The sequence below is a fragment of the Cyprinus carpio genome, chromosome A24, assembly GCF_018340385.1.
Source record: "Cyprinus carpio isolate SPL01 chromosome A24, ASM1834038v1, whole genome shotgun sequence".
In the NCBI taxonomy this organism is placed as follows: Eukaryota; Metazoa; Chordata; class Actinopteri; order Cypriniformes; family Cyprinidae; genus Cyprinus; species Cyprinus carpio.
The window spans coordinates 16,480,546-16,491,812 of record NC_056595.1 but is presented as its reverse complement, the minus strand read 5'-3'; the positions used below and the strand labels follow the sequence as shown (position 1 = coordinate 16,491,812).

Below are 11,267 nucleotides of genomic sequence, written 5' to 3'. Positions count from 1 at the left end.
CTTTAGGGTACTGCTCCCAGTGACAAGCTTTGTTAGCTTTTTTGAGAGTATATACAAACATTTAATTTATTAAAAAAAGTGTTTTTTAGCATATTTGTATTTCTACTGTTTTTTTATACAAGCTATATTTCACCTCAATTCCCAAAAATTTCCATTTACTATGGTAAAATCACTGTAGCACATGGCATTTGGGTGATTTTATGGTTATATATATATTTCTGGATTTTAAATTCATTTTTTCAGATGCGTTTTAATTCTCAGATGCGTCGCTTGCATGCGTTTGTGTATTTTAACTGAGACACTTGCTCTGCAGGTGGCTGGGATTCCTCTCGCTCGCTGATGGGAACAGGAATTCAGGAAAACGACAGACTCCTGCTGCGATTCAAGGTACCACAGCTTCTTCGACCTCAACCCAAAGGTGAGAAATCATCTTTACATACCACATTATATGTTGTAAATGATAACATTAGATGGCCCTGATATGTCCTAAATTAGGCATGCCGTTTTTTTTCTTCTCATAGTATTATGCTGTGAGAATCACACAGTTGTATGAACAGGCCAGAGATGGGCGATACTCCTGGAAGGAGATCGACTGCACTGAAGAAGAGCTGCTCATGTTTGCATCCCTGCAGGTACAGGATGCATGTTCACAACCTATAATTTGAATTATTCCTTGATTTTTTCTGTTCATATGTCTCCTTTTAATTCAGAGCCTCCAGAAAGCAAAGATAACTAAATGAAAATAAGAAATGTTGCCTTGGCAGCTAGCTGAATTAAAATATTTTTTTAAAATATTTAATTTAATTTATAGAAGCATTTATGGTTTCATTTTTAGTTAACTGTAACTTTAATGTGTCATAGTATTTTGGTTTGCATTACACAGCATAGATTGTGTTGAATTATCGGTCAGTTCTTTAGTGCTGTAACTTTCTCACCTGAAGCTATGAGATAAATTACTTTTCGAGGACAAAGGATGTGACATTCCACCGCTAACACACAATAGTATTCAATTACACATTGAGGAATGTATAGGTGAACAATGGCACCTAATAAACCAAACTAACCTAGTGAGGACTTCATGTGAGTGTGTGTCTGCAGATCTATAACAAATCCATGAGAGAGCAGGTCGAGTATTAACCCAAACTACCTCTCAGATTACAGAAACTATGCATTGCACAGATATTTTGGGTATTTTTTTTTCCCCCACCTGTTTCCCACATTATTTGCTGCTAAATCATTAATTACATTCTGCCTCTCAAGCAGTGTTAATGTAATTGCACTGAAAACCACAATGTTGTGAGGTTAGCATATAATAAAGTTTGTAACCTACTTGATTAGTTATTTAATGAGCACCTTGATAATTATCCACTAAAACCTCATTTATTTTTTACCCATATATTAAAATGACTGAAAGGTGAAATTTGTAAATCAGTGTCTAAATCACAGTCCTTGACTAACCAAAGTGTTGAGAGCTGTTTTATTGTATGCATCTAAATTGGCATTTCAGATGTAAAATTACTTTTTTTTGTAAAATATCTTTTCTAGTATCACATCTGTAAACTGACCTTATCAACGGAGCCACTGACCAATTCCTCAGCGAAACAGAGATTGAGAAGTCGAGGCTGCGCTCTCAAATATTTAGAATCCACCCTTGAAGGACGAAACGCTGATAAGATCCTGCGTGAATTTATGACATTATTATTAATTTTTTTCACTATGTGAAGATGAAGATGGTCTGCTTTACAATGGTACTTGCATTAAATCAATAGGCCAGCTTTTCTGCTTTTTGGGATGGCATCACTGCTGTTTTGACAGATAATTGTGCACTAATTTCAAAAGTAACCTAGATATAAAGACCGATCTTAGATTACTCTTTAGCATCCAGTTTATTACATCGAGAATCAATCTGGCTGAAATTTAAGCTAGTTTAGACACATTGTTTAAAGGTTTTTTGGTCAGTAAGATTACTAAAGTAAGAAATTACTACTTTTATTCATCAAGAATGTGTTATATTAAATAAAAGTACAGTATAGACAGTAGAGACATTTATATTTATATTTCAAATAAACGCTGTTTTTTGAAACTTTTATTTTATCAAATAATAATAATAAAAAAAAAGTATCAGATTTCCTCAAAATATTAAGCAGCACATGTTAGAATGATTTTTGAAGGATCATGTGACACTGAAGACTGGAGTAATGATGCTGAAAATTCAGCTTTGATCACAGGAATAAATTACATTTTTAAATATATATAAATTGGAAACAGTTTTGGTTTTTTTTAATGGTATTTATTGTTTTTTTTGTTTTTTTTATATAGTTAATTTAGTATTTGTTTGATTGAGTTACTTTTTTTTAAAATAAAAATAAAAAAACGTGCTGACCCCAAACTTTTGAATTAAGATTTTTTATTTATATATATTCATTTATTTTTTTTGAGTATTAACTTTTTCTTTAACTTTTTCAGGAAGATATCACTGACATCCCAAAGCTGGAAGATATGCTTAAATTGTTTAGGTGAGTTTAAGATTATTAAAATTTTCTGAAAAAAATAAATACATTTTTAAAACTGTTACAGTTTTATCATTTTTTATGCATATTGTTTTATCTTTTAATTATGCATGTTTTTTAATGAATAATCTGTTGAAAAGTAGTTTATAAACTATTTTTAAAAAAACGAATTGTTCTCAAATAAGCAACAAAAAATTTGTTTTGAGAAAAATGTTGTGTAAAAAAGTCATGTTATTCAAAACTCTCAGACAATCACGGTTGATAAAAAAATTGCTGTAAGCATTCAAAGTTCAACAGAGGCAATCCTTACTGCAAAGTATTGTCATGACAGGACTATGATACAGATGAAATTACCATGTTAATTGATGCATACTGAATGATAGCATAAACTATAGCTCCATGTACAAAACAGTACTTTTTGCAACCTGTTTTTGTCCGTCATGTTCACAGTGACATTTGTCTAGTCTGCAGTAAGAGAAACTATACAGTGCATTGTTTACTTACCTGTTAATTTCTTTGCTTTACAGGCCTAAGCGATTGACATTAAAGCCGTATAAAGGAGTACTGGTTTTGTTTTTTAGAGACACCACCATTTCTTACTACAAAAACAAAGAGTCCTGCGAATAAAGAAACCCATTTGAGCAACTCCATCTACGAGGTGAGCACGCCCCAAACAGAGAAAAGATTATACATTTTAATACAGCCAATGCAGCAGAATGATAATGTATATCATTAATTGTACAGGATGTGAGGTCATTCCTGATGTCAACGTCACTGAGAAGAAATTCGGCCTCAAGCTGTTACTGCCAACGGCTGATGGAATGAATGAGATTTATATTCGCTGCGACAATGTGAGTTTTATATTTATGTTTTTATGCAGATTGTGGTACGTGTGTTTTTTTTTTTTTTTTGCTGTGAAATCTTGAATCTTAAATGTAAGAATAACTGTTATTTTGTTATAAATATTTCAAGATAAATATTTCCTGGTTTAAAGAAACTTAGGTTACTTGATTATCCATAAAGACTTTGTCAGAAAAAATATGGTAAAATATGAGTATCAAAAATTATTTGTTAGGCTTTTTTTTTTTTAGGAACGTTTATTTGTTAATCTGTCAGTCATCATTGCAATTGCATTATTACATTTAAATGTTTTGCACTCCACAATTAAAACTAAAGAGTTTTGATCATAAAACAAGCTTTTAAATTTAATATTGTTAAGACATATTCTTGGAAGATATAGAGTGACTGATTTTTATATGCATTTAATGTAAGTTGTTATACTGGTATAAAAATCCAGATAAATATCAGCATCTGCACCAAATTGCATATTTTTGCTCAGATTGGACCTCTAAATAAAATTGAGTTTGAAATAAAAAAAATAAATTTAATTTTTGAGTTTAAAAAAAAATGAAAATTTAATTTTTTTCTAAGCCTAATGTTACAAATGATAAAGAAATTAAACAAATATAAATTTTTTTCATTTATTATTATTTTTTTTATTTTTTTTATAGTTTGTCTTAAGATTTAATCAACTGTTTCATTTGAAGAGAAATTGATTTTTCTGACTGTTGTTTCCTATGCCAGGCTTTTCAGAAGCTTCATGAACATTCAAGTTAAAGCGTATGCATTAATTTGTTTCTTTTGCTTAAAAAAAACCTACTGAAAACAGGAAACGCAGTATAGCAAGTGGAAAGCTGCCTGTATGTTGGCCTCCAAAGGAAAGACGATGGCCTACAGCTCGTACCGCACCGAGGTGAAGAAAATCCAGTCCTTCCTGCAGATGAAAAGTCTAGCGCCTCCTCCTGGCCATGCAGCGCCTGACGTAGAGTCCATGGAGATGAATGCCGAGTGCTTCGTTTCTCCTCGATATGCAAAGAAGTACAAGACCAAACAGGTTGAAATCACAATCTCGACACACACAGAAAGGACAAGATTTGGCTTGAACTGGATCCATCATTGGATATCTGAGATCTGTTTGAACATTGCTTTACTACAAGGTGAAAAAAATCCTATTTATTCTTCTCATTTCAGCTAACCACTCGAATCTTGGAGGCCCTTCACAATATTTCCCAGCTTTCCCTCATGGAGGCCAAAATGCGTTTTATCCAAGCATGGCAGTCCCTGCCTGAATTTGGCATCAAATATTATATTGTCAGGTAATTAAAAATGAATTTTGTGCCTAGAACAGACTTCTAAGCCTGAGTAAGGTTTTTGAGCTCAACCATAAAATATGAGTTTCTTTGAAGCTGTGCACTAACAAAGTGCTTTTTATTATTTATATTTTTAAAAATGTCTTGGCTTATTTTCTGAAACATGGGTTATAATAATCCTTGTTATGTTCTGGTCAGAGAGTATATTCTTTTTCCTGAAAATGCTAGTTAATGTTATTGCATTGGATTAAAACTTACTGACTTTGCTCACACATGGTATAACACCCACAATTTTTTTTTTTTTTTTTTTGTTTATTTGGATTTTTTTTTTTTTGTTTGGATATCGGCAAAATTATCCACAAATAATGTTTTTTTTTTTCACTCAAAATCTGAGCCCTATGACCAATCAGTTCCAAAGAAAAAAAGAAAAGAAAAAAAAAACTGCTAGGTTGACAACAGATTGAATCCAAGATTTGGTGATAATATATCATAATGAGAAATTTGTACAAGAAATTTTTGAAAAGCTGGTCATTTTTGGCTGGGAACACCAAATGAGGTAAAGGACTTTCAGCACAGCACAAGGGTTAATAGTGTGTTGTTGTTGTTCCATTTAAAGTTTCATTTTTTTTGAGTATGTTTTGAAAAATCTCAAAATTAGTCTAATTTGGACTTTTTGTCAATGTCATAATCAAGCATTGGCAATTTATGGAGCTTTAAGGGGAATATAGAGATAACACAGCTGTTTCTCACTGATTCATTCACACACATGCTAAATATGAGCTTTTGTTTATGAGTTAGACAAAATTGTCAAACAATTCTGCTGAACAACAGATTAATTTGTGCCTGCATCACTCAGGAGCATCCTTCTAAGAATGAATATGGTTTTTGTGCCCTTCAACCATGAAATGTAATGATTTTTTTTATATCTAAGTGCATTTGGCTTGTTTTGAGAAATTACGATTTAATAGAGTGCTGTAGTTTCATTTAAAGGTTAATTTTTTCTATTTGATGTCATTTTGTTTTCGTTGGGTATGTTGACTAAAAAAAATATGAAAATAGCCTACATAAATACAGTCACTTTAATTATGAATCCAATTTGGACTTTTTGTCAATTTAATAATCAACTGCTTACAGTTTATGATGCTTGAAATGGAATATACAGATACTTTACAGAAGTCTGCACAAACTATATAGTAACTATAGTAACACATTCTGAATATCAAGTTGTTGTTGTTGTTTTTTTTTCAGAAATTAGGCAATGTGTCAGACAATTTTGCTGAACGACAGACTGATTTGTGATTGGTATCGCTTAGGAACATCCTTCAAAGTCATAATTTGGTTTTTGAGCCCTTCAATATGATTAAGACAAATATGATTCAAATCTCTTACACTTTGTGTCACAGATTCAGAGGAAGCAAGAAAGATGAGCTCTTGGGAATCTCCTACAACAAGCTGATCCGCATCGACATGTCAACTGGTTTGCCGGTGACCACCTGGAGGTTCTCCAACATGAAACAATGGAACGTCAACTGGGAGATTAAACAGGTGAATAATAGGCTGGTGTGAATATTTACATTTATGCATTTAGCAGACGCTTTGCACAGTGCCAGATTTATTAATAAACTAGATTAGGAAACCAGTTAGAGAAGAGAAGTACAGAGGAGATTGTGTGTGTGTGTGTTGGTCTAGGATTTGTGTGTTGGTTTATGATTGTTGGGCGGTTAAGTGCATTTGATTTATGAGTGTGTTATTACTGTTACAGGTGACCATTGAGTTTGACCAGAGCGTGTCCATTGCGTTCTCCTGCCAGAGCTGCGACTGCAAAGTGGTTCACGAGTATATCGGAGGCTACATTTTCCTTTCCACGCGCTCAAAAGACCAAAATGAAACATTACGTGAAGAACTCTTCCACAAGCTCACGGGAGGACAAGACTGACCTCAAATCAACATCAGCCTTTAGAAAAGCAAGAATACATTGTTAGTGTTTTTTTTAATTTGCCAAAGTCATTTTATATTGTTTTAATACACACAGAAGCCTTGTGCACAAGAGAGTAAACAAATCAAAGGATTCAACCCATATTTCAGATCTGAAACAATATATTTGCTGACTCTTGACATCTTTATAAGTTGTTTTTGCATCTGAACAATGTGCATAATTTACAGCACTGATTCCATACATGAATTTGCGTAATAGATATGGGATACGGTGGGGTTTGGATTTAAATGATTTGCTAGTTTCCCACTGAAGGTTTCTTTGAAGTTGTGTACTAACAAAGTGCTTTTTACAGTTCAAATGTAAATATGTTTACATTAAATGCTTCACCAAATGTGTCTAGGTGCTTTTGGCTTGTTTTTATGAAAAAAAATATATTTTTAGTTTAATTATGCCTTTTAAAGAGTGTGAATTTTATTTTGTTTAATGTCATTTTGTTTTCATTATGTTGACTGGAAGATCTAAAATTAGTCTGAATAAATCCAATCACTTTGATTATCCATGTCTGTTGTAAAGGACTGTGATAACAAACAATGGACAGTTATTGCTATTGGTGGGCTTTTTAATTGACAGTTGAAACTACGAATCAGTTACAGCTTTAGCGTCATCTGAAAGTAGTTCCACCAAAGGAGACAGAAGTGCGTTGCATCAGAAAGTTTAGTGCGGAGCTAATGAGTGTTCTCCAAAAGTTTATTTCAAGTTTGTGCATGCAGCTAGAAAACCACACATACTCACATATCTACAGTGGAGAATAAAAATTGAAGAAGAAACATCAGACTCCTTGCATTCTAACCGTGGATGTGCCATAGTGATTGCAAAACCTTTACTACTCCAGCCCCAAATAAATACTTCACAACATATGGTCCTTCGAGCCGGATTGCAATTGCTGTGGAATTTATAAAAATGTCTTCTGACCAAACAAGTAGAGAAGGAAGGCCTGCTGATGTGCGTCCTAAACGACAAGTGCGACCACCAGCCTGGTTGGAAGATTATGATGTTTCTCTCCCGCACTATGATGAACCTTCACCTGTTGTTCAAACCGCGCCTCTCACCACAGAGGAACAGGAGCCTTATCATCGTATTGAGAGGGTAGCCGAGATGACCCCCCTCACTTCGACACTTCGACACTTCAACTGGACTCAGGCAGAGCCGTTTACCCATTCTGGCCAGGTGGAACAGATGTATAAGAGCACACCTGTACCTCACCACAGTGTATCAGGGGATGTATCCTCAGAGATATTGGAGGCTAATTCAACAGCTCAAGATGGAGAATCAGAAACTACAGTCTACAGTTTTAGACATGCAACGAGAAATGCGAGGGTGATACTGTGGTTCCATTGCACCATAGGTCAGTGCCACCATCACATGACAGAGCCCCTTCGCAACCATGGCGGCTACCTCGTGCCAACCTGCCATACTCAGAGCAGCCAACTGATAGTTACCAAATTCAGCCTCACAGTAAATCGACATGGGATGTTAGTAGAGCCCCTATACCACACAAAGAGGAGGATTGGCCACCCCCACCTCCACCAGTAGCTGATGATGTCCCACTTCCTCGAACTGCAGTGAATAAACCACTACCTCCACCTCCAACAGCAGCTATCCCAGACTTAGTGGAGGAATTAACTGCATGTTTGCGTAGACTAGGCAGGACATCACACCCACCTTCGTGTCCAGTGACGCCTGAGTACTTTGAACCAGATGATGGTTCTTCAGTGGCATCTGATGCGCAGAGGTCACATGACATTGATAGACAGTCCAAGTATCCCCCCCATACCTCCTCATGTCAGTATGCAGTATCACAAGGAGACTGGTGAGGACTTCCACAACCCTCAGCGAGAGAAATTATATCGAGGTCCTAAGCCCACAATTCCAGATTTCACCAAAGGGGACCCACGAGAGTTTGCAAGATTGAAGATCTCCCTGGATAATATTCTGCCTGAAGATGCCACAGAGAGATTTAAATATCAGATCCTCTTAGATCATCTCAAATTTGAGGATGCCCTTCTGATAGCAGGACTCTTACACAAATTCAAAGAGACCTTATTCAGACACCATGGCTTCCCTGGCAGAACAGTATGGACAGCCCCACCAGTTAGCTCTACGCCATATTGCTGACCTCATGGAAGGCTCAAGTATCCGCAGGTCATGATACAACTGGATTTAAGAAGTTTGCACTTAAGGTCAGAGCTCTCGTGGGCATGCTAGATCAACTTGGTCAAAGTGGAAATGTTGAACTCCAGTGCGGCTCACATGTTACTAGGTTACTATCCAAGTTACCTCAGGACCTGCGAGCTGATTTCAAGAGGTACATGTATCCCCTGGGAGTCCGCATCCCCACACTTCTGAACTTTGCAGAGTGGCTGGAATACGAACTGACAATTCAAGAAAGTGGTTTTGAGTTTATTGGAGAAAGAAGGGAAGCCTTGATCAAAGGATGGACAGACGTAAGGACGTCAAGTCTAGTAAGACATTTTCCATATTTCACAGCTCAGACCCTTCCCCCACCAATCCACCAACAGAAGGGTCTGGTCCAAGTGCTACTACACCTCAAGACAAGGTAAAGGCATACTGTCCCTATTGCTCCAACACCCAACATTACTTGAATCAGTGCCAGAACTTTAGTCAGCTTACTAAAGAAACAGAAGTGCTACTGGGTAAAAACAAATAAAAAATGTTGGCGTTGTGGTCGCCACACCACCAAGCAGCACAGTGTCGTCTGAAAACAATCTGCAAAATCTGTAAGGGCAGGCATCTTGAGGCACTCCACGAGCTCAATGATAGACCAATTAGAGAAACCCCTCCTCTTTCGAATCCCACCAGTGAGGTTCTCTACTTGGATAGGCAAGCAGGCTGCAGTAAGGTACTGCTGAAAGTCATCAAAGTGATTTTACGTAATGGAAAGCATGTGCTAGAGACCTTTCGCCATTCTAGATGATGGCTCAGAGAGAACAATTCTCCTTCAGGCTGCTTCTCAGAAACTGAATCTTCACGGTAATACAGAGTATCTGGTACTGAGAACAGTTCGACAAGACATGAAGGTCATACAAGGTAATACAGTTTCCTTCTCAATATCTCCTGCTTGTCAGCCTCAGAAGGTCTTTAAGATCAACAGAGCATTCACAGCAGATCAGCTAGGATTGGCAGAACATACTTACCCTATTAAAGTTCTACAAAGCAAGTACAGCCATCTCAGAGGGCTGCCCATTCCTGCCCTTGACAAAGCTCATCCACTCTTGCTAATTGGCTCTGACTATCCTCATTTAATCACGCCAATTGCGCCAGTGCTCTTGGGTCCTTCGGGTGGACCAGCAGCAGTGAGAACGAGGTTGGGTTGGACAGTCCGGGGTCCTGCCAAGCTTGTCCATTATCAGCTTCAGTCTCAACAGTGCCTGAACATTTCCATTATGTCTCCCTCCAATGAACTGTTCAAAAATTTGCAGCAACTTTGGCAACTGGATGTATTGCCTTACAGGAATGAGAAGCTTATCACTAGATCTAAGCAAGATCAGGATGCAGTGAAACCTGTTTAGAGGCAAAGTCCAAACGGATTGACATCAATGGGATCCAGCGCTATGCCACTCCTCTTCTCAGGGTAAAGCCACATGCCAAAACTACAAGCCACAAAGGAAGCGGTAATGGGCCAACCTCCGCAGCACAGAGAATCGCTTAATGAGAGACCCTCAAAAGGCAGAAGCTTATCATGACGAAATTAGGAAGCTAGAACAAGCTGGCTATGCAGTCAAGGTACAAGAGCAGATACTGAGTGAGACTGATGAATCTTGGTTCATCCCTCATCATATGGTGAGTCACAACGGGAAGAACAGAGTTGTCTTTAAACTGCTCATTCTCCTACAAAGGACAAAACCTAAATGATCTGCTCCTGCCTGGACCCAATTTGGGGTCTCTTTACTTTGTGTACTGCTAAGATTCAGGGAGCACTCTGTCGCTATCAGTAGCGACATAAAGGGCATGTTTCACCAAGTGAGATTGCTGCCAGAAGACAAGCCGCTACTCCGTTTCTTATGGCGCAATTTAGACAGAGAGAAACAACCCGATATCTATGAGTGGCAAGTGCTCCCATTCGGGACAACATGTAGTCCGTGCTGTGCTACATACGCTTTGCAGAGGCATGTATTTGACCACAGCCAACCAGGAGACCAGGTACGAAGACTCTATTGAAAGATCTTTCTATGTAGACAACTGTCTACAGAGCCTTGCTTCGTTGGATGAAGCCAAATTGCTTGTGGATTCATTAAGAGACCTGTTAGCCACAGGTGGATTTGAGTTACGGCAATGGGGCAAGCAACATTCCTGAGGTCATTTGTCATTTACCAAAGGAAGATAGGTCAGAGAGCAGTGAGCTTTGGATCAATCAGACTGGGGAAGATCCTCAAGAATTTGCACTAGGGCTACGTTGGCTGTGCAATTCAGACACTCTAAAGTATAAGTGCCGTCTGCTAGACTGCCCGAAACCAACAATGAGGAACATATACAAAGTGGGTAGCAAGTCAATATGATCCTCTCGGGTTCATTGTTCCCTACACAACTAGGGCCAAAATCCTCATTCAGCATCTTTGGGCAAAACACAGAGAATGGGATGATCCGGTAATG

At 37.4% G+C, this 11,267-nt stretch overlaps 1 pseudogene; it reads left to right on the top strand.

The window, feature by feature from the left end:
- The first annotated feature begins 312 nt into the window (after positions 1-312).
- Positions 313-6,980, top strand: LOC122135356 (annotated as a pseudogene).
- The last annotated feature ends 4,287 nt before the right edge of the window (positions 6,981-11,267 follow it).